At 45.2% G+C, this 22,718-nt stretch overlaps 1 protein-coding gene across 7 annotated transcripts in view; it reads right to left on the reverse strand.

Moving 5' to 3' along the window:
* Positions 1 to 22,718, reverse strand: part of MATN2 (matrilin 2) — a 127,491-nt gene that overhangs the window by 88,742 nt on the left and 16,031 nt on the right. The gene's annotated exons all lie outside the window — the stretch shown is intronic.

Genomic DNA, 22,718 nt, shown 5'->3' on the forward strand with positions numbered 1-22,718 from the left:
ATCAGCCACACTATCAGAGGCTCATTCACCTGCACATCCACCAATGTGATAGATGCCATCATGTGCCAGCAATGCCCCTCTGCCATGTACATTGGGCAAACTGGACAGTCTCTACGTAAAAGAATAAATGGACACAAATCAGACGTCAAGAATTATAACATTCATAAACCAGTCGGAGAACACTTTAATCTCTCTGATCACTCGATTTCTGATCTCAAAGTGACTATTCTTCAACAAAAAAACTTTGAAAACAGATTCCAACGAGAGACTGCTGAATTGGAATTAATTTGCAAATTGGATACAATTAACTTAGGCTTGAATAGAGACTTGGAGTGGTTGAGTCATTATACTAAGTGAAACTATTTCCCCTTGTTTATTCCTCCCCCGCCCCCCACTGTTCCTCAGACGTTCTTGTTAACTCCTGGAAATGTGCTGGAAATGGCCCACCTTGATTATCACTTCAAAAGGTTTTCTCTCCCCCCACCCCACCCTCCTGCTGGTAATAGCTCATCTTAAGTGATCACTCTCCTTACAATGTATATTTTTTCATGGTCTGTGTGTATATAAAATCTCCTCACTGTACTTTCCACTTTATGCATCCGATGAAGTGAGCTGTATCTCACGAAAGCTTATGCTCAAATAAATTGGTTAGTCTCTAATGTGCCACAAGTACTCCTTTTCTTTTTGCGAATACAGACTAACACGGCTGCTACTCTGAAACCTACCAGTTTTTGGTTTCTTTTGATTTTTAAACTCCCTCTGCCCACCTCCAGGGGGAGTGTGACAATTACAGTGCTGCAACTCTCCCAAATGTACAGAATAAGGTGATTTTGGCTCTCATTGAAAGGATCCAACTGAGATCAAATTACACGGATTTGTATAAAATGCTGCTATACAGTTGGCGACTACGTGGTCACCAAAAGCTTTGGGGGCCCAATAATATCACCAGCAACACACAAAGTCTATTTAAGAACGAGTTAGACAAACAGCTGTCAGGGAGGGTCTAGGTATACTTGGTCCTGGACTAGATAAGTTATTGAGGTCCCTTCCAGCCCTACATTTCCATGATTCTAGCTTCTCTGCAAACCTCCAAAATCTAATTAAGTAATTCTATGTCTGCTCCATCTCCCCATTCCCCAGCCCTGCAATTAATTATACACACCCAGCCCCCACATCAGTTTTGACCTCCCAGCCTCATATTGATTCTGCTCCCCATCCCAGCCCCTTGCCCCATAAGACACCTCTGCACATTTGGCAGCTGTGGGGGTTCTTCAACCCCTCCCCAGCTTGGGGTAGCAGCTGCAGCAGGGTCTTCTTCCCCTATCTATCCAAGTGCAGGGAGGGAGGTCAGTTTCAAGTGTTCTTCACTCCTGCTCCCCCTTCACAGGTCTCCTGTGGCAGGAATAGAGAGTGGAGAGGAAGGAGGGATGAGACAGAGCAGAGTGACCAACTTTTCACAGAAGGGGAGGAGGAAAGTGCCACCCTGAGCTGCTGGGCTTTCTTCTCCTTCCTCCCGTCTTCTGAAAATGTTATTGGCTGCTCCATCTCCCCCTTCACCACCCCAAAACTCACCTCTGCTCCTGAGAGAAGTGGGAAGCCTTGATTAGCTACTGTTCCACAGAAGATAGGAAAATGGGGAAGGCAGCTAATCAGAGAACGGTTTCTCCTGGGCAGGGCTGAAAATCCATGAGCACTGGACCTTCTGGGGAGACTGGTTCCAGTCAGGGCTAAAACCATGTTATTAAATTGAAGAGCTGGCTACACTGAGATTTAATGTATATTTACTAGTTTGCCAAGCAGTGGGACTTCCACTAATGCCCCTAGGAGACGTAGGCTAACAGATCTCATTATCAGGAAGAATTCTCTGATATTTAGTCTACATTTTTCTCACATATTATTCCTAATTATACCCATTATACTAAATAATGCTCCTCTCCCTTCATGCTATTTACAGCCAAGATTTTGAAAAGTGACTAGTAGTTTTGGGTACCCAACCAGAGACTTCATTAAAAGGGCCTTGTTTTCCTAAGATGTGTTTGCAATACTTTCTGAAAATCAGGCCCCACTATGGTGTCTCCTGTTAGGCTCCCAAAAACGGTCATCAAAAATCATTAGTCACTTGTGAAAACTTTGACCTACACCTTTATGAACCTCCTTAGGTGTTTCTTAATCAAGTTATTTATCTTTAGCCTTCACCAAAGGCTCTTAAGCAAAGTAAGCAATCATGCGATAAGAGGGAAGGTCCTCTCATGGATCAGTAACTGGTTAAAACACAGAAAACAAAAAGTAAGAATAAATGGGCAGTTTTCACAATGGAAAGAGGCAAATAATGGGGTTTGTCAAGGATCTATACTGGGACCAGTGCTGTTCAACATATTCATAAATTATCTGGAAAAAAGGTAAACAGTGAGGTGACAATGTTTGCAGACAATACAAAATTACTCAAGATAATTAAGTCCAAAGCTGACGGCAAAGAGTGAAAAAAGGATCTTACAAAACCAGGTGACTGGGCAACAAAATGACAGATGAAATTCAATGTTGAAAAATGCGAAGTAATGCACATTGGAAAACATAATTCTACTATCCCAAAATGATAGTTTCTAAATTAGCTGTTACCACTCAAGAACGAGATCTTCGAGTCATTTTGGATAGGACTCTGAAAACATCCACTCGTGCAGCAGCAACCAAAAAAGCTAACAGGATGTTAGGAACCATTAGAAAAGGAATAGATAAGAAGACAGAAGATATGCCACTATATAAATCCATGGTACGCCCACACCTTGAATACTGGGTGCAGTTCTGATCATCCCATCCCTGAAAAGATGATTGGGGGTATGGAACAGCTTCCACCAAAGGAGAGATTAAAAAGACAGGGACTTTTCTGTTTGGAAAAGAGATGACTAAAATGGAATATAATAGAGGTCTATACATTCATGAATGGTGTGCAGAAAGTGAATAAGGAAGTGGTATTTACCCCTTCACGTAACACAAGAACCAGGGCTCACCCGATTAAATTAATAGGCAGCAGATCTAAAACAAAAGGAAGTACTACACAACACACAGTCAACCTGTGGAACTCGTTGCTAGGGGATGTTGTGAAGGCCAAAACTGTAACTGGGTTAAAAAAAGAATTAGATAAGTTCATGGAGAACAAAGCCATTTCTCTTTCTCTAGTTTCCCACATCTCTTCCCCTTCTTCTTCTTCTTCTTCGTTTTTTTTAATAAGACATAGAAATTTAGGGCTGGAAGAGACCTCAAGAGGTTATCTAGTCCAGTGGTTCCCAACCTTTTCTCTGCAATGGCACATCTTGAGCTCCAGGGGCTCTTCCCCTCGCGCTCAGCTGCAAGAGGGGGAAGGGGAGGGGCAGAGGAGCCAACCGATTGCTCACAAAGGACAGGAAGGGGCAAGAGCTCTGAGATTAAGCTCTGATTGATTGCTGCGCTCCTGGAGGAGGCAGGGCCATGGGACAGACGGCCAATCAGAAGGCAGCTTACCCCCCCTTGTTCTCACATGTACTTTAAAAAAAAATTCTGCAGCACACCTGTTCGGCTGTGATGGCACATCAGTTGGGAAACACTGATCTAGTCCATTCCCCATGCTGAGGCAGGATTAAATTTCTTTTTGTTTCTTCTCTCTCTCTCAATATTTTCCTCTTCTCCTCTTATTCTTGACACCTCCCTTGTAGAACAATGGAAACCTTACCAAGCTTGTCTCAAAAGGGGTTCACTAATTCATCGTGTGCCAAAAATAGTTCTTAGGCACTGACATTCATAAAGGTTTGAGTTCTGATTTTCTTCTGCTATGAAAACAGACAAAGCTTGGGTTTGACAAGCTCTCACATATTCACGCATATTTGCATAAGATTTCTTAGCCCTGGTCTACACTACGAGTTTAGGTCGAATTTAGCAGCATTAGATCGATTTAACCCTGCACACATCCACAGGACGAAGCCATTTTTGTCGACTTAAAGGGCTCTTAAAATCGATTTCTGTACTACTCCCCGATAAGGGGATTAGCACTGAAATCTACATCCCCAGGTTGAATTTGGGGTAGTGTGGATGCAATTCAACGGTATTGGCCTCCGTGAGCTATCCCAGAGTGCTCCATTGTGACCGGTCTGGACAGCACTTTCAACTCGGATGCACTAGTCAGGTACACAGGAAAAGCACCGGGAACTTTTGATTTTATTTCCTGTTTGGCCAGCATGGCGAGCTCATCAGCACAGGTGACCATGCAGTCCCAGAATCGCAAAAGAGCTCCAGCATGGACAGAACGGGAGGTACTAGATCTGATCACTCTATGGCGAGATGAATCCATGCTATCAGAACTCCGTTCCAAAAGACGAAATGCCAAAATGTTTGAAAAAATCTCCAAGGGCATGATGGACAGAGGGTACAACAGGGACCCGCAGCAGTGTCGTGTGAAAATTAAGGAGCTCAGGCAAGTCTACCAAAGAACCAAAGAGGCAAATGACCGCTCCAGGTCAGAGGAAGATAGTGCACAGCAGACAAGAGGGGAAACCGTTCTCCCCAACAGCCAGGAACTGTTTATCACCCTGGAGCCAATACCCTCCCAACCCTCCCAAGGCGAGCTCCCGGACCATGAAGCCGGAGAAGGCACCTCTGGTGAATGTACCTTTGTAAATATAATACATGGTTTAAAAGCAAGCGTGTTTCATGGTTAATTTGCCCTGAAGACTTGGGATGCATTTGCGGCCAGTACAGCTACTGAAAATGTCTGTTTACGTGTCTGGGGATGGAGTGGAAATCCTCCAGGGACATCTTCATGAAGCTGTCCTGGAGGTACTCCCAAAGCCTTTGCAAAAGGTTTCTGGGGAGGGCAGCCTTATTCCGTCCTCCATGGTAGGATACTTTACCATGCCAGGCCAGTAGCACATAGTCTGGAATCATTGCATAACAAAGCATGGCAGCGTATGGTCCCGGTGTTTGCTGGCATTCAAGCAACATCTGTTCTTTATCTCTCTGTGTTATCCTCAGGAAAGTGATCATCCCAGAGAATTGGGTGGGGGAGAATTGGTTAACATGAAAACCGCAGCCCCTCCTTTTAAATGGCAAACCCAATGGGTGCTTGATATGGGAAAGGAGGGCGCTGCTGTTTGAAACCATTCCCACATGTTATAAAGGTTAAAGAAGCCGAAAGACTGTGGCTTACCATGGCTGCCTGCAAGCCAAATTCTGTTGCCTGGCCCTGCGTGTGTGATCTCTCACACCAAACCAACAGACTCTCAATATAAGAGGCAAAATGCAACCTTGTACCGAAAGCACATGTGCTATGTAATGTTAACAGCTTGGTTTCCCGTGAAAGAGTTTACTCATTGTTCTCTGAAATGTGTCTTTTTAAATACTACTCTCCCTTTTTTTCCTCCCACAGCTGCAAATGTTTCAATGCTGCCCCTATCATCTCCGTCCCAGAGGCTAGCGCAGATAAGGCGGCGAAAAAAATGCACTCACGATGAAATGTTCTCTGAGCTCATGCAGTCCTCCCGCACTGAAAGAGCTCAGCAGAATGCATGGAGGCAAATAATGTCAGAGTCCAGGAAAGCAGAAAATGAACGCGAGGACAAGAGGGAAGAGGGAGACGAGAGGTGGTGGGAGCAAGACGAGAGGAGGCAGGATGCAATGCTGAGGCTACTGGGGGATCAAACTGATATGCTCTGGCATCTGGTGGAGCTGTAGGAAAGGCAGCAGGAGCACAGACCACTGCTGCAGCCCCTGTGTAACCGCCCACCCTCCTCCCCAAGTTCCACAGCCTCCTCACCCAGATACACAAGAACGCTGTGGGGGGGCCTCCTGGCACCCAACCACTCCATCCCAGCGGACTGCCCAAGCAACAGAAGGCTGGCATTCAATAAGTTTTGAAGTGCAGTGTGGCCTTGTCCTTCCTTCCTCCTCTCATCCACCACTCCACCCGGTGCTTCCCTCCTCCCGGGCTACCTTGGCAGTTATCCCCCTATTTGTGTGATGAATTAATAAAGAATGCATGATTTTGAAACAACAATGACTTTATTGCCTTTGCAGTGATTGAAATGAAGAGGGTGGTTGGCTTACAGGGAAGTAGAGTGAACCAAGGGGGTGGGTTTTCATCAAGGAGAAAAAATAGAACTGTCACACCATAGCCTGGCCAGTCATGAAACTGGTTTTCAAAGCTTCTCTGATGCGCAGCGCGCCCTGTTGTGCTCTTCTAATCGCCCTGGTGTCTGGCTGCACATAATCAGTGGCCAGGCGATTTACCTCAACCTCCCACCCTGCCACAAACGTCTCCCCCTTACTCTCAGATATTGTGGAGCACACAGCAAGCAGCAATAACAATGGGAATATTGGTTTTGCTGAGGTTTAACCAAGTCAGTAAACTACACCAGCGCGCTTTTAAACATCCAAATGCACATTCTACCACCATTCTGCACTTTCTCAGCTTATAGCTGAACAGCTCCTTATGACTGTCCAGAGTGCTTGTGTATGGCTTCATGAGCCATGGCATTAAGGGGTAGGCTGGGTCCCCAAGGTTAACTATTGGCATTTCAACATCCCCAACAGATCTTTTCTGGTCTGGAAAGTAAGTCCCTTCCTACAGCTGTTGAAATAGACCAGAGTTCCTGAAGATGCAAGCGTCATGTACCTTTCCCAGCCATCCCATGTTGACGTCGGTGAAATGTCCCTTGTGATCCACCAGTGCTTGCAGCACCATTGAAAAGTACTCCTTGCGGTTTATGTACTGGCTGCCAAGGTGCTCCGGTGCCAAGATACGGATATAGGTTCCGTCTATCGCCCCACCACAGTTAGGGAATCCCATTGCAGCAAAGCCATCCACTATGACCTGCACATTTCCCAGAGTCACTACCCTTGTTAGCAGCAGCACAGTGATTGCGTTGGCTACTTGGATCACAGCAGATTTGCCCACTCCAAATTGATTCCCGACTGACCGGTAGCTGTCTGGCGTTGCAAACTTCCAGAGGGCTATCGCCACTCGCTTGTGAACTGTGAGGGCTGCTCTCATCTTTGTATTCTTGTGCTTCAGGGCAGGGGAAAACAAGTCACAAAGTTCCATGAAAGTGCCCTTACGTATGCGAAAGTTTCACAGCCACCGGGAATCATCCCAGACCTGCAACACTATGCGGTCCCACCAGTCTGTGCTTGTTTCCCGGGCCCAGAATCAGCGTTCCACGGCATGAGCCTGCCCCATTGTCACCCGGATGTCCAAATTGCCAGGGCCCGTGCTTTGAGAAAAGTCTGTGTCCATGTCCTCATCACTCTCGTCACCGTGCTGCCGTCGCCTCCTCGCCTGCTTTTGCAGGTTCTGGTTCTGCACGTACTGCAGGATAATGCGCGAGTGTTTACAATGCTCATAACTCTCACGGTGATCTGAGCAGTCTCCATGTTTGCCGTGATATGGCATCTGCAGGAAAGCAGAGGTGCAGCGGAAGCGGTGGAGGACAATGGTTAGCACCGCACACATTTCCCGAGAAAGAACACACGTACCTGGGAGCTCAAGACAGACAACATGGAGAAATTCGCTATTGAGACAATAGCAGCAGAGCAGAGTTGCAGCGGTAGCAGTGTATGACAACTGTTAGCAGTCCTACTGCACTGTCTGCTGCCAGCAGCACCCAGGACACAACAGTGGCGGTGGCGGTAAGCTGAGCTGAGCGGGCTGCAAGCTTGCCGTGGTATGGCGTCTGCGTGGAAAAAAGGCGCGAAACGATTGTCTGCCGTTGCTTTCACGGAGGGAGGGGTGACTGACGACATGTACCCAAAACCACCCGCAACAATGTTTTTGCCCTACCAGGCATTGGGGGCTTAACCCAGAATTCCAATAGGCGGCAGAGACTGCGGGAACTATGGGATAACTACCCCCAGTGCACCGCTCCGTAAGTCGATGCTAGCCACGGTAGTGAGGACACACTCTGCCGACTTAATGCGCTTAGTATGGACATACGCAATCGACTATAAAATCAATTTATAAAAATCGACTTCTATAATATCGACCTAATTTCGTAGACATACCCTTAGTTTGTCAGGAGTAGGTCTGGCCTCCTGGCCATAATAGCAGAGAACTTATGGCTTTTACTTAATAAACAATACGCAAACTTGAAATTCACTAGCAAGGAGAGCCTCACTTTATTCACAGAGATTCAAGATAAAAAATGCTTGCCAAAAGCTTCAATAGGATGTAGATACACATAAATAAATAAATCCAGGGAAGTGCAAAAGCTTTGCAAAGGCACATCAAACTTGAACCTACACTGCAAGCTCTTCAAGGCAATTACTGTCCCCTCTTTTCCGTTTGGAAAGTACTTACCGCATTTTGTGGTTATCATCAAAAATAAATACATATGAATAATTCTGAGTGTTTTTTTTGCACAGCCTTTCTCCATCCTTCATTTTCTTTTCTCTCCCTCCTCCCTTCTCAATCTCCTCCTCCATTCCTTATTGTAAAGTCATTCAGCAGGGTGACTTGGAGAAAAGCTTTCTCTCATATTTTACAGCCTCCAGTCACTTCTTCATTCTCTCTGTGCCAAAACCTTCCATCATGTTCCAGCAGGGATCTTATCCAGTCTCTTCCATTTCCTTCCATACACAAATGCTCCATTACCAATCACTGTGGTAGATCATTACATTGTTCCTGTCTTTACCTCTTCCTTCCTGCTTTTTCTGTATTCACCCGTACCCAAGCACCATGGTTATGATTAATAGCATTAGTTAGTACCTCCCCTCCCAGAGCACCAAAGAAAGAAATGAGTTCAAATAGTTCTTTAATTTCTACTCAGGTATGGAGTATTGGAATGAAGCACAAACATCTTGCCATCTACATGGATCATAGGGACACAGATTCTGATGCCCTAGAGTTCCTCAGTTGTCCTCACTTGTTTCAGCTGTTCTCAGCTAGGTATGAACATTACTTGTGCTCCCAACTCAGAACAGATGATACACGTAAGGGACTAAGAATCAATTTCCTGAGCAACCACAGGGAAGTGCTATTGTGCAGGACCAAAACTAGTGCTACTTTCAATTCAGTTCCTCTGCACAGTTTTGGGGCATTTTCCCCTCTTTGCTTCCTTCCCCTCCTGCCCACGTAATAAACCATAACAAAAACATGAACATAAAATAATGTGTGTGTATATAGAGAGGATTCTTAATTTCTTTCTTCTCACAGGCCTGAAACTTCTATGTGGCCTACTTCTCAGCCTTCGTATGGCATTATACTGGGGACATGGAAATGATTATAGCTGAGAAGGGCCAGGTTTAAAAGTAAATAGCTTTTGGAAGACTTGTGTGGAAAATTCAACAAAAAACAATATAAAACTTTAATGAGTTTGTACTGTTCTCTCAGAATACCACATTAAAATATTTTAAAAGGTATCTAACAATCTTCTTTTAAAATGTGAATTTCTGACTCTGTATACCAATGAAAGTTTCCTATACATTGTAAGCTGTCAGTCATCTCAACATCAATCATTAAAGGGATGACTTGTATCCAGAGGGAACACATTCGCGCATGTATACCGGGTTCAATATCTAGGGGTTCCATTCCAATAACACAATGCAAACCGGCTCGAGCCCCCACCCAGTGACCTGGGACAAATATATACCACCCCCGCTGGGCGCCTCCAAGAGGCAATACTTCCCCTCTCGCAAGCACATAGTCTGAGTGTAGCAAAAGTCTTTTAATAACAGAGAGAAACAATGTGGCATTATGTTGGGGAAACACCACCAACCGGATTCATAACACAACCCATGAGCAAAAACAACCCCACCCCAGGCAAATTGGGGCATGCCCTTTTCCCTTTGGTTCTTGAGTCCAGCAACCCCAAAAGTCCAATGCCCCAAAAGTCTCTGTCCCTGGTCAGGGCAGCCCCAGAGTTCGAAAGTTTATCGGCGGAGCTTTACCTCCCAACCTGGGTGGAAATGGGACGGGGATAAGAGGCACCTTACGTGATCTGAAGCTGACCGCCCCATAGCTCCATAACGGCGCTCCGCTCCGCCAGCCGCCCCACAAAACTCCTTCGCGCAGCTGCACTCCGCTCCACCAGCCGCCCCACGAACTCCTTCGCGCAGCTGCGCTCCGCTCCGCCAGCCGCCCCACGAACTCCTTCGCTCAGCTGCGCTCCGCTCCGCCAGCCGCCCCACGAACTCCTTCGCTCAGCTGCGCTCCGCTCCGCCAGCCGCCCCACGAACTCCTTCGCTCAGCTGCGCTCCGCTCCGCCAGCCGCCCCACGAACTCCTTCGCTCAGCTGCGCTCCGCTCCGCCAGCCGCCCCACGAACTCCTTCGCTCAGCTGCGCTCCGCTCCGCCAGCCGCCCCACGAACTCCTTCGCTCAGCTGCGCTCCGCTCCGCCAGCCGCCCCACGAACTCCTTCGCTCAGCTGCGCTCCGCTCCGCCAGCCGCCCCACGAACTCCTTCGCTCAGCTGCGCTCCGCTCCGCCAGCCGCCCCACGAACTCCTTCGCTCAGCTGCGCTCCGCTCCGCCAGCCGCCCCACGAACTCCTTCACTCAGCTCCACGGCCCACAAGCAGCTCCTGCCATCCACACACTGCTCCGTGTCGAACTGCTTCACCAGCCCTCCCGCAAACTGCTCCACAATATATCTTCAGGCTCCCCCACTACTTAACACAACACTCAGTGATTTCAGCTCTTAGGTGAATTCAGCTTATAGTAGGGGAGCCCCAGTGCTGGGGCACTGTCAGCCCAAAGTGAGCTCAGCAGCCTATAACTAGACTTCTAATGAAATCAAAATTAGCTCTGATATTCCACAGTGGAGAGAGGAGGAAGTGCAATCAGCATGTAAGGCCCTCACCAAGGGGCCCATGCCACCAAGTATTAATACTTGTCCCCAGCCTCTCTCCATTCACACAGTTTTGGAACCCATGACCCTTGCCTAGCGAGTGCTACTTAGATGATGGTGAATCCCTCCATCGTAACAAAAGGCCACGTACAGTTCCAAGCACAGTTCCCATAATCAGGGTAATAACAATTTATTCTTCCTGCCCCAATAACAGAGACACTGGGGATCCCACAGAAGCCAAAGTGACCATTTGGGCAGCTATGGTCTCATTCTAGGCGTGGTGGGTGTGCCTATGCAAATGAGATCTGCCCCTGAAGTTCTTTTCCACAACTTGCCACACCTCACCACCAGATGTCAGGGTGGAGCTCATCCTGACACTGCTTACATGCATTTCAGGAGTTGTCTTTTCTGGTTGCCATAAATTCGTTTGGAAACAATACCATAAGCTAGTGCCACATAGCTTGCAAATAAATAAAGTGCATGCTACATCACACTACCTGGGACAATATATTTGTATCACTACTTCACCAATAGCTAAATAAATAGATACGGCCCCAGAGTTTTCAAAGCAATTTTCTCCACTCTTTGCTCACAAGACCACTTTTCTGCTTTCCCACCCTTCCTTGTAAAGTGAAGCAGTTTCTCAGAGTCCCCTGAAAAATGCTACTCACAGTATTTTCACAATGATTTTGCACATCTGCAGTTTTTTAATTGGTAAATTGAAGTGCTCAGACTGGAGCCAGGAATGCTACATTTCTGGATGTTTCATGATCTTTTTTGGCCGACCTTCCCCGACAGGGAAAATATGCATAGCAGGTTTAGTATTCTGTATGAACGAACACACACACACACACACACACAAAGTGGAGTTTTTAATTTTATAGTGTGATTCGTTTTCAAAGCAAACTGTGTTCCAAACAGATATAGTACATAACAGTAGTTTGGTGGTTGTGTTTTTTCAAACAAGCAGTTTCAAGTAGAGTAGGGGTCGGCAATCTTCGGCACATGGCCCATCAGGGTCATCTGCTGGCGGGCCGCAAGACAGTTTTTTTACATTGACCGTCCACAGGCACGGCCCCCCGCAACTCCCAGTGGCCACGGTTCACTGTTCAAGACCAATGGGAGCTGCAGGAAGTGGCAGCCAGCACATCCCTGTGGCCTGCGCTGCTTCCCACAGCTCCCATTGGCCAGGAACAGCGAACCACGGCCACTGGGAGCTGTGGGGGGTCGTGCTTGTGGACGGGAAATAGGCCCTTGGTTTCCCCCCCACCCCCAGACGTTCTTGTTAAATCCTGGATTTGTGCTGGAAATGGCCCACCTTGATTATCATACACATTGTAAGGAGAGTGATCACTTTAGATAAGCTATTACCAGCAGGAGAGTGGGGTGGGGGGAGAGAAAACCTTTTGTAGTGGTAAACACCCATTTTTTCATGCTTTGTGTGTATAAAAAGATCTTCTACACTTTCCACAGTATGCATCCGATGAAGTGAGCTGTAGCTCACGAAAGCTTATGCTCAAATAAATTGGTTAGTCTCTAAGGTGCCACAAGTACTCCTTTTCTTTTTGCAAATACAGACTAACACGGCTGTTACTCTGAAACCTAATTTTTTTTAGTTAATTGCGTGAGTTAACTGGAATTAATTGACAGCCCTAGTCCAAAGCAGACCAAAATCCCAGATCCAAACACTCTTGATCTGTGGGGGATTCAGATTAGAGCTTTGAAATTTAGGCCCATCTCTACTTAGAACACAAACCATCACTGGCAAACAAAAGTTGAAAGTCAGCAAGAACAGAACTTGTTCATTAGAAGTGAGAGTTTGGGTAAAGTAGGGCAGTTCAATATTACTGTTTCAAATCCAGCCCATGTAAGTAGCGATCAAAGCTATTACCATCTGATAATGCTCAGTGGTCCACGTTAACAGAGTTTGCTGGTCTGAGTCCAGCCCCTAGTGGATAAGTGGACCATAATATCACCACCACAACTGGCAACCTTGTTAGCAGTCTCAACAGAAACATGAAGGATTGAATGGGAATGGAGACTGAACTGCTCTCACTCCTAGAGCGGGTGCCTCCATGTCAGGTGGGTGTCACAACAGCAAGGCATGTGGAAAGCCTCCCTGTCACTGTCTTTTTTGTCCTGTCTGTGGATAGACTAATTTAATCCAGGGATATTAATCTGACATCTTTTGTAAGCAAAATATTCACACACACACACACACAAGTGTAAAAACTAGATGGGATAGAATGGATTTTTAGAATAATCTTGTGTTGCTTGATTGCCTAGACTGAATGAATCACAAATGTAGTAATCACTCCACATGCATCATATTACTTCCATTCATGTTATTAAGGAAACCACATGTAAATCATTATGTCTTTAGTTGCAAAATATTATTCAACACAGACATGCAAATTTGACTAACAGCTGTTTTTCCTGGACAGAGTCCAAGTGCATTTCTTTTTTTAGGCCGTGTGTGTGTGTGTGTTTCAGTCCCATGCAGTTTCAGGTAACTTCTAGCAGTTTAAATTCCATTGCTACACATATCACTGGACGAAATGTTCCCTAAATGAACATTTCCCTCATTTATATACTTATGCTCAGAAACAGATATATAATTTATATTCCTAAGAAACACGATTGTCATTATCCTGACTGCCACTGGATTGCAAATCTCATTCAATTACCCAAATGCATTCAGACTATAGCTCCCAGAAATTAATATGCTCATGTCATGCTCATGCAATACACAGACTTTACCAGAGCAGATATCTATCAAGAAAACAAACTGCTTTCTCTGAAAAAATGTCAATTTGTTGTTTTGTAGAATAAAAGGTAACAATGGAGTATTTATACAGCTGTTAGTTGGTCCTCTCAGTCTGGTTGCAGAGGTCCTCTGTATTTTGGTTATATTGTTCTTTACCTTTCCGTATATGAAATTAACTAGTTTATTCTGATGGGACGTTTTGCCCCTTGAACTGTATAGTCAAATCTGCTTCCATACGGTGTATTATAAATAATCTATTTCACTTTAGTTTCCTAAAAACAATATTACACTATCTATTAAAATTCTCACTGGGCTGACTCCTAGCTACTTTAAAGATCACTTCACAGCTACATGCATCAGGACCAGTGATGCTGTTGGTGCCTGTTACAGCTGCATAGGGTATGTAGAGAGCATAACACACCAAGTCTTCTCTCCTCTACAACTGCTTCTTTATTAACTTACAAAATGGCCTCCAGGGACCAGGCAAAATTCACCATCCCAGAATACATGTTTATGGACTATCCTATAATAACTATCCTGAACCCCCAGGATACAACTTCCCTCCCCCTCCAAGTTCAACAAAAGTTCCTTGATAGGAAAATCAACAGCTCAGTATAACAACTGGAACTCTAACTAGAGGTGCAGAGAAGTCTACCTGACCTCATGTGGAAAAAAGGGAAAAGGGGATTATTCTGCCCCAAGTCACTCTGCCCCCTTCTTCCCCCGCAACACTCTATCTACAGGTCCAAGTGAACAGGGGGTTTGCGTTGTCTCGTGCAGAGGTGGCGGACTAAAGCAGATATTCCCAGCATAGCCAGGAGAGGAGGAAATTCCACAAGCACCCAAGTACTAAGAGATCCACTCCAGTATCTGCTCCAACAGGAGCAGATTATTTACTTCTCCTAATTCTGAACTTGGATGAATCATAGGAACAGTAGCCTCCACTGATCTACCACTCGAGTCCATTTAACCTGACTTGGGTTCCTTGCCTCCTCCTCAGGCAAACCTATATGCCATCTGATGAGGGAATGTCCTACAGCAACCTAACAGGAAACCAGGTCTGTAACTTTTACTGTCATACCAGGCAGCCACTTGGGCATTCCCACAAAACTGCAAATCTAAACAAGTGCTCTAGGAGAGAAAAAGCAAGTGACCTGTTGATGGTCATGATTGTGTTTCATATTTTCTTCTAGTGTTCGCAGTCTTTTTCCCAAAACACTACTTCCAAAATAAATCACTTTCTTGGCCATTACAACATACTTTGAGCACTTGAGTTGCAACCCGACTTCCCTTAACCTTTGTAGGACTTCGTCTAGGTTCCATAGATGCTCCACTTCTGTCTCTCCTGTCATGAGAACATCATTTAGGTATACCATCTTTGGCTGGTGCAATCCAGCCAATAATCCTTCCATAATTCTTTGGAAGATAGCATAAACAGAGGAAATCCCAAACGCAAAGCAGGTGTACCTATAGAGTCCTTTATGCATATTGATAGTGACCACATTCTGCGAGTCTTCATCCAGGACTATTGGTAAGTATGCGACATATCTAGCTTGGTAAGGCTCTTCTATGCAATGAAAGGGTACTACTCCAAGCAGGTAGCCTGGTTTGCAGTTTGTTTGTAATCATAGCATAGATGTTTGAAGCCAACAGCTTTTACTACTGGCACTTCCAGAATAGCCCATTCAGAGAATTTCACTGGACAGATAATCCCTGAAGTTCCTCTTCTACCCTGGCTTGTAGATCATAAGGAACAGGGCAGACCTTACAAAACTGAGGGCGTGCTGTGGGATCTACATGTATTTTCACCCTGAGATCCTGGAGTTCTCTCAGCTCCTCTCTTTTCAACAGGCCATTGATTGATCCTGCACTCATGTGATACAAAGGTCCCAGGAGTCTTTTTCCAGCCACCTTTCAAGGCAGAGAGCCAATTCCAACCAAAAAGATTTGGCGCTTCCCCAGCTACTACAAAGAAAGGGAGACGAGCCCTCTGGGGCCCATACCTCACTTTGACTTCCATTCTCCCCAGTACAGGAATTTTCCCCCCATTGAAGAACTTGAATAGAGCTCAGGTACAGACAAAATCAAGCTGGTGAATGCATCAGCAATAACTTTCTCATTCTCTTGCCCCAACTCTGTAGCCACTACCCCTTTGTCAAGCTCCATTTTCACATTCTGCCAATTAAATGGAGCTTGACTATGATTGGTTCCTTATAAGAATCCGTCTGATTCAAGAAAGCATACACCTCGTCTCTTCTTCCAGTTCAGGGTCCCCAGCTGATGCTATTTTCCTGCAGAGACTATGGACAGATAGTGAGGGTGAAACCATTTGCACTTGATATGATCTTTGGTTTCCTGGTTGCACCACTGCAGCTTTGTGCCAGAATTTATCCTGTTCTGTTAATGGTTGTATATGCATTTTGTCATCTGGCTCCAGATCTGGCATCAATCTTGCACATCTGTTGTAATAAAACACTTGTCTTTTTTGTTGGTTTCTCTGTAGTTTGCCAAGTGAAGCACCTGGATACCCAGGATCAAACAACATTCAGCTTGTCAGCAAGAGTGTCTTCATTCTCCAGCTCATCAGTCTTTAGGCTGGACTAGAATTTGGCCCTGGAGAGGGAGTATTCCAGTAATCTAGTACAGTAACTCCTCACTTAAAGTTGTTCCGGTTAACGTTCTTTCGTTGCTGATCAATTCGGGAACATGCTCGTTTAAAGTTGTGCAATGCTCCCTTATAACATCGTTTGGCAGCCACCTGCTTTGTCCACTGCTTGCAGGAAGAGCAGCTCGTTGGAGCTAGTGGTGGGGGCTTGGAACCAGCGTGGACCAGCAGCCCCCCATCAGCTCCCCGTTCCCTGTGCGGCAGCCGCCCAGCAGGCTATCTGCCAGCATTTCAGCTGTCCCTCCCCTCACTGCCATGTGCTGCTTCTGCCCTCTGCCTTGGAGCTGCTCCCTGAGCTTCCTGCTTGCTGTGCAGGGGAAGGGGGAAGAGAGGGGCTAATGTCAGGGTGTCCCCCTCCACCCTATTCCTGCCCCCTGCTTACCCCTTCTCCATATAGAGCTGGGTGGGGACAGGACAGGGCTCAGGATGGACAGAACTTGCTGGCTGCAGCTGGTGTCTCAACTTCCTGATTTTTTTAAAGGCAATGTACTTTAGAATGGGGTCAGCGTACTTAAAGGGGCAATATGCATCTCTCTCTCCCCCACACACAGGGTGTGTGTCTCTGTCTCTCTCTGCCATGCTGTCTCCCCTCCCTCCATTTGTGCTGCCTTGTAGAGTGCGAGGCTACATTAACAACAATGTGTTAACCCTTGAGGGCTCAGCCAAATGCTAGTTCATCATTTAACAGTAAGGCATTCCCTGGGAAATATCCCACCTTCTTCCATACCCCTGTGCTTTGACCATACCGCGGTGAAGATGCGTGATCAAAATCTCAGTCCTTACTGAAATTCTGAAACTCTCCTAAAGCAAACCGTGTTCCACTATCAGAACCCACAATATCCAGTATCCCATACTGTGCAAAGTGTGCTTTTATCTTCCACATGACTGATCTGGACCCTGTGTCTGATAAAGTCTATCTCCCAGAAATTAGAAAAATAGTCTACAATGATCATGTATCCTTTGTCTCCAAAGTAAACAAATCCACTCCCACCTTTGCCAATGGTTGTTCTGGAACTTCATGTTGCCACAGGGTCTCTTTTGGCTGACAGCCTTCCTACGACCTGCATACATCACACTTTTTCTTGAATGTCTGTGTAACCCCTTGGGGTTTAGAGAGCATGGCCCCTTTAAATCTTTTTCCTATAGGGGAGGGGGAGGAGTGAGAGAAAGGAGGGGAACTTGGGGGTGTGGCTCTGTAGTCCAGGGAGGGGAGGCCCTGGACAAAGTGAAGGAGAGAGAGAACCTGCCTGAAGCCTGGGAAGGACAGGGCGGCCGATTGATCGGGGACATCCCAGGACAGGAGCCAGGAGGAGCACTGTGCCAGGGAGGAACTGCCCAAGAAGGACAGGCAAGAGCTGGACCTAGTATCACTGCTGCCCAGAGCTGCATGGGGCTGTGAATACTGGGGCTTGTGACTCTTCATTGGGAATAAGGAGGGAGGCTGCCAGTTAGTTAAGTGGGGAGGTGGTTGCTCTGTGTGGCTTTGCAGAGAGCGGTAGAAGAGGGCACCTGAGGGGTTTGTTGGGGAAAGTTCACTGGCGCCGAAGATGACCAGAAGCACCCAAGACTCACCATTGAACTGAAACTCTGCTAAGGACTCCTGAACTCTGCGTGCAGACACATTGCTGGGTGTCTGCCCTTTCAGACTGTGCTACCACTGGGAGTGTGGGGCCTTGGTTTGGATGCAAGCCTGTTCCACTGCTCCCCCTACATTTCCCCTTGTTGTTTTTCTCCTCTCATCCCTCTATAAATAAATATCTCCCTTTGTTATATCCATTGTACTTTTCCTGTGGGTGGGTGTGTTCACTCTGGGGGGGTTTGGAACAGGTGCCCCTGGGGTGGAAGGAATTTTTCCTGCTGCATTCCTGCAAACGCTGTCTCTTGGGCAGAGCTGTCTGCAGAGCAGACTCCATTTTGGCCACGAGGGTGCTAAAGTTACATCTGTAAGTGCTCATTCATTCCTGCCCAGTATCATAATTTCTCTGGCTCACTTTAAGCCACCTTCAATTCTCAGATGTGACAAATGAACTTTGTGCATAATCTCTTTCCTAAAAGCTGATGAAATAACTGCTCTTCCTCCCCAGAATAGAATGCCATTCTGTACATACAACTCGCCTCTTGTCTGAAAGAATGGTGTTCTCTCTTTAGGTACTCTGTCTTTTGTTGCTGGCTATCCCTGTAGGATCATGAGTTTCAATGTCTGCAGCATTCTGTCTTGCTCCGTAATGAAAATTATTTATGGTGACCTAGAAAGGTAGACATTATTACCATTTGTGACCGGGCCTGATGTGGGTCATGGCTGAGAATGCCAAATTCAGAACAGACTGATAAAAACAGGGCAGTCACACCCCAAAACTGTTGGTTATTCTAACATTAGAGTTCACCAAGTCAGTAACAAAAGTGAGCTCCTATATCACCACATTGGTTAACAAGAAGCAAAAACACAGTCTCCTTAGGCAATCCAGCCCCTATCACCACCCAGACATCTGGTCTTTATGATGCAAAGTTACTAAAAACCAGATTAATTATACATATACATTAATTACACCTCTAATCCCAAAGGTACAGCCACTCCCCAGATCAATACATATACTTTAGATCTTACCAAATACCACACTGTAGCCAATTCCTTTAGTAAAACTATAACTAAATATTTATGAAAAGAAAAGAAAAGAAAAGAAAAGAAAAGAAAAGAAAAGAAAAGAAAAGAAAAGAAAAGAAAAGAAAAGAAAAGAAAAGAAAAGAAAAGAAAAGAAAAGAAAAGAAAAGAAAAGAAAAGAAAAGAAAGAGTTATTAAATGGTTAAAGGAATCATATACATTACAAGTGATTTCAGAGTCTGTAGATCAGGTTCATAGCAGTGATGGTAAATCCGCTAGCTTGCAAAAAGGCCCTCTGGATTATCCAAAGGGATTGGCGGTCATCAATCCTTTGTTCAAAGCTTCCTTATGTTAGAAAATCACAGTCCAGAGTTGAGGAGCAGGACTGCAGACAAAGTAGTAATGTAAAGTCTCCTATATATTCAGCTCAAGTGCATGGAAAGTTATTGGCAAAAGATGGAGTCTTAGATCACGTGTCCTTATCACATGCCCTTACATGACTTGCTGAACCATTGCCTCAGTGCTGTCTGAAACATCTCCAGGAGGGGCTCACTGGGCGAGTTGATTGTCTTTAATGGGTCATCAAGCAGGCTGGCTAGCCTTGATGCAAATCTGTCTTGGGGCATTACCCAAGAAAACAACATTTGAGATACAAACACATATAAAATATTCATAACTTCATATACAAAGATGACATATGGATTTAAACAGGATAATAATATTTAGCAGTCTATAATTTTTCCATTGATACCTTACATGACATACTTTGTACAAAATTTATTGCAATTTTGTAACCATGGTGACTGTATTAGTGTAAGTTGTAATCTTCCTTTTTATCACCATTGACTGTGATAGATTAAAATAAATGTCCTGCCAATCCTTTTTTCATGATTCCCTCTACACCTATCAAAAATTTCTTTAAAAAATTTTAAAAAGCTATTCAGAGATTCCTATGGTCACATCAGAAACCAAATATCAAAATGTATTGGCTGAAACGTCCAGTTGAGATGGGAGGCCAGGCATTACCAGACTCCAACAGATGCTATAAACCAGTACAAATTAGACCAGTACAGGAATGGATTTCTAACAGAGAGAATCCATCACGGATACAGATAAAACAGAAACTAGCAAACCCAATCTCATTATATAATACTATGCTGGACTTGTATCCCCAAATTCTGGTAACCATGAAATATCACCCATTACTTAAAAGTGCACTTACTAATTGGGTGTAGATGAAGCACTTGACCTAACAAAAGGAGCAGATCTCAGTAATATCCAAGATAAAAAATAACAGTGCTTTCAAACCCAAGATGAATAAGGAAATTTTTAGATGTTGGGGCAAATGTCGCTATGATAAGTGGTAGGATTTCTTTAGGGATGGACAATCCTAAAAACAAACAAATACAGCGGATGTATTTAAAAGAGAGAGAAAATGTGCAACCCGGGTTTATGTGCAACCTGAGAAAACACTTTCAGAGAAGAAAGGAACCAACAAAACTATCTGTATTAGGAAATTTGATACATAGGTCTGAAGTGTCAGCAATCAACGTTATATCTAGAATGTATAACCTCATGACTATGTTTTTAAAGGACAATCTGGATGAAGCTATTAAGTCAAGGAGTGCAGATTGTAAATATGAAATAAAAGTAAAAGAATGGAATGGGATAATTCAGATGATAAATATTGGCTTTACTACTAACCAAATAGTGCAAGTTCAGTACTTTTTAGTTTACCAAACATATGTTCATCTACCTCTATATAATAAAACATATTATACTGCCTCAGATATTTGTATGAAATGCAAAACAGCCAGGCCCTCTTTCATATACATGATATGGGACTTCTGGATGATACAAAAATTTTGGAAAACCATCCTGAGAGAAATAATAAAATATTAGAGATGAAACCCTGTTCAAGTTCTAAGACATTTCTGTTAGGGCCGGTTAAAAAGTTTCCTATTGCAAATAAGCAAACTATTCCTATTCTTGCTCTTTATAGCAAAAGGAACAATCTTAAATATGTGGACCCAGGCAACAATTCCTAGCATAGGTCACTGGAAAAAACTATTAATAGACTATATTGTTATGGAAGACTTAACACATTTTGTGAGAATAGTGCCAGACAAACTCACAAAAAATGGATAAAAGTAACCGTGTACTTCACATAGGAAAACAATATACTAGAAATACTGAAATCTTTGAGATGCTTTGATATAGACACAGTAATCATATACTTATAGGATAGTCAAAAAATATACGAAGAGGATAATCCCTCCTTCCCCTTAGTTTTCCTTTCTTTCTATTTCTGTGAGACTACCCCGTATCCTTAGAAAACATTCAATTCCCCCCTTCCCCCAGAAAGACAAAAATTAATATGAATGATCACACCCACCCTCCCACCCTGTTACGGGTGTATTTAAATAATATTGGGGGAAAAAGGGGGTGGAAATGGTAACAATATAACAGGATATGGTCAACATATAATAGGTTGCTTCATGCTGTTAACTCTGTATTAAGATATGAATGTAATTGTAATGTCTTCCTGTCAATGGCTGAAAATATCAATACATAAAATCTCAACCCTCCTGTGACGGGGTGTACTTGTCCTGCATTACAGCGGAAGGGGTTAAGGCAGCACTCTTAGCAGCAGAAGCCATGTCCCCCTCGATCCTCCTGGACATGCTCCAGCTGCTGCTGCAATATAAAAGGGAGCAGCATAGCTCAGTCTGGCTGACTGCGGAGGAGGAAGGATGCACCTTGCTGGCTCCAGCCGAAGAGCAGCCGGGATCCCGGACCACAGGAGCAGGAGACACCGAGGCCCAGGCAGGCGCCCAGGTATCTGCAGATGCCCCAGGGAGATTGCAGTCATTTCCCGAGTAGCCCAGAGACTCCAAAGACACCCCAACTTCAACTGCAGGAGTCAAAGTAGGAAATAGCCCAGGGAAGGACTAGCCAGTGTCCCTGCAGCAGTCGGTGTGTTGTGGGCAGATTATCTGCCACTTTAGTGGTGAACCCATTCACCACTACCAGAGCCCTGGGCTGGGACTCAGTGGAGCAGGGAGGGCCTGGGTCCCCCTACCCCGGCTGCCGCCTTTTGGGTAGGGTGACCAGATGACAAGAACAAAATATCGGGACACATGGGGGGGCATCACAGGCTCAACCCCCACCAGAGCCGGCTCTAAGTTTTTTGCCGCCCCAAGCAACAACAACAAAAAAGCCGGAGTGCCGCCGAAGCAAAATATCAGGACAAATGGCATCCCGACTGTACATCGGTCAGGACGCGAGACAAACAACTAAATATTGAGACAGTCCCAATTTTATCAGGATGTCTGGTCACTCTTTTTGGGGGGCGGCCCATCAACCTGCCTCCTACTGACTCTGGCCATTGAGCCATGCTGCCCTGCAGCCCAGGGGAGTCCTACTGACTCTGGCCATTGGGCTGTGCTGTCCTGCAGCCTAGGGGAGTCCTACTGACACCAGTTCGTAGGCCACCCATCCCTGAGGCTGAGGGCACCCATACTGACTTTAACCGCAAGGCTACCAAGCCCTTATGCCACCCCCAGGGTGATGGGATGTACTTGCCCCGCACCACCTCCCCTCAAAAAGAAAAGAAAAGAAGGCCATGCTAAGCAGTTTTCTGGACCAAATGCAAGATGAGGGAGAATCGGGACCATGTTTTCTTGTGTCTCTCTTCATGGGATGGGGCTCTGTTCATCATGCTACAATACTTATACATTATAATTACCAGTTCCATGAGCCATCCTACCTTCCTCCTCTCAGCCTACAAGGTCTTACATGACTATATAGATATATCTCATAGCTTAAACATCAAGAGAGACATTCATATACATAACCAATAACACTTTTTATAGCAACAACCAC

This window comes from Lepidochelys kempii, chromosome 2, assembly GCF_965140285.1.
Source record: "Lepidochelys kempii isolate rLepKem1 chromosome 2, rLepKem1.hap1, whole genome shotgun sequence".
NCBI lineage: Eukaryota > Metazoa > Chordata > Testudines > Cheloniidae > Lepidochelys > Lepidochelys kempii.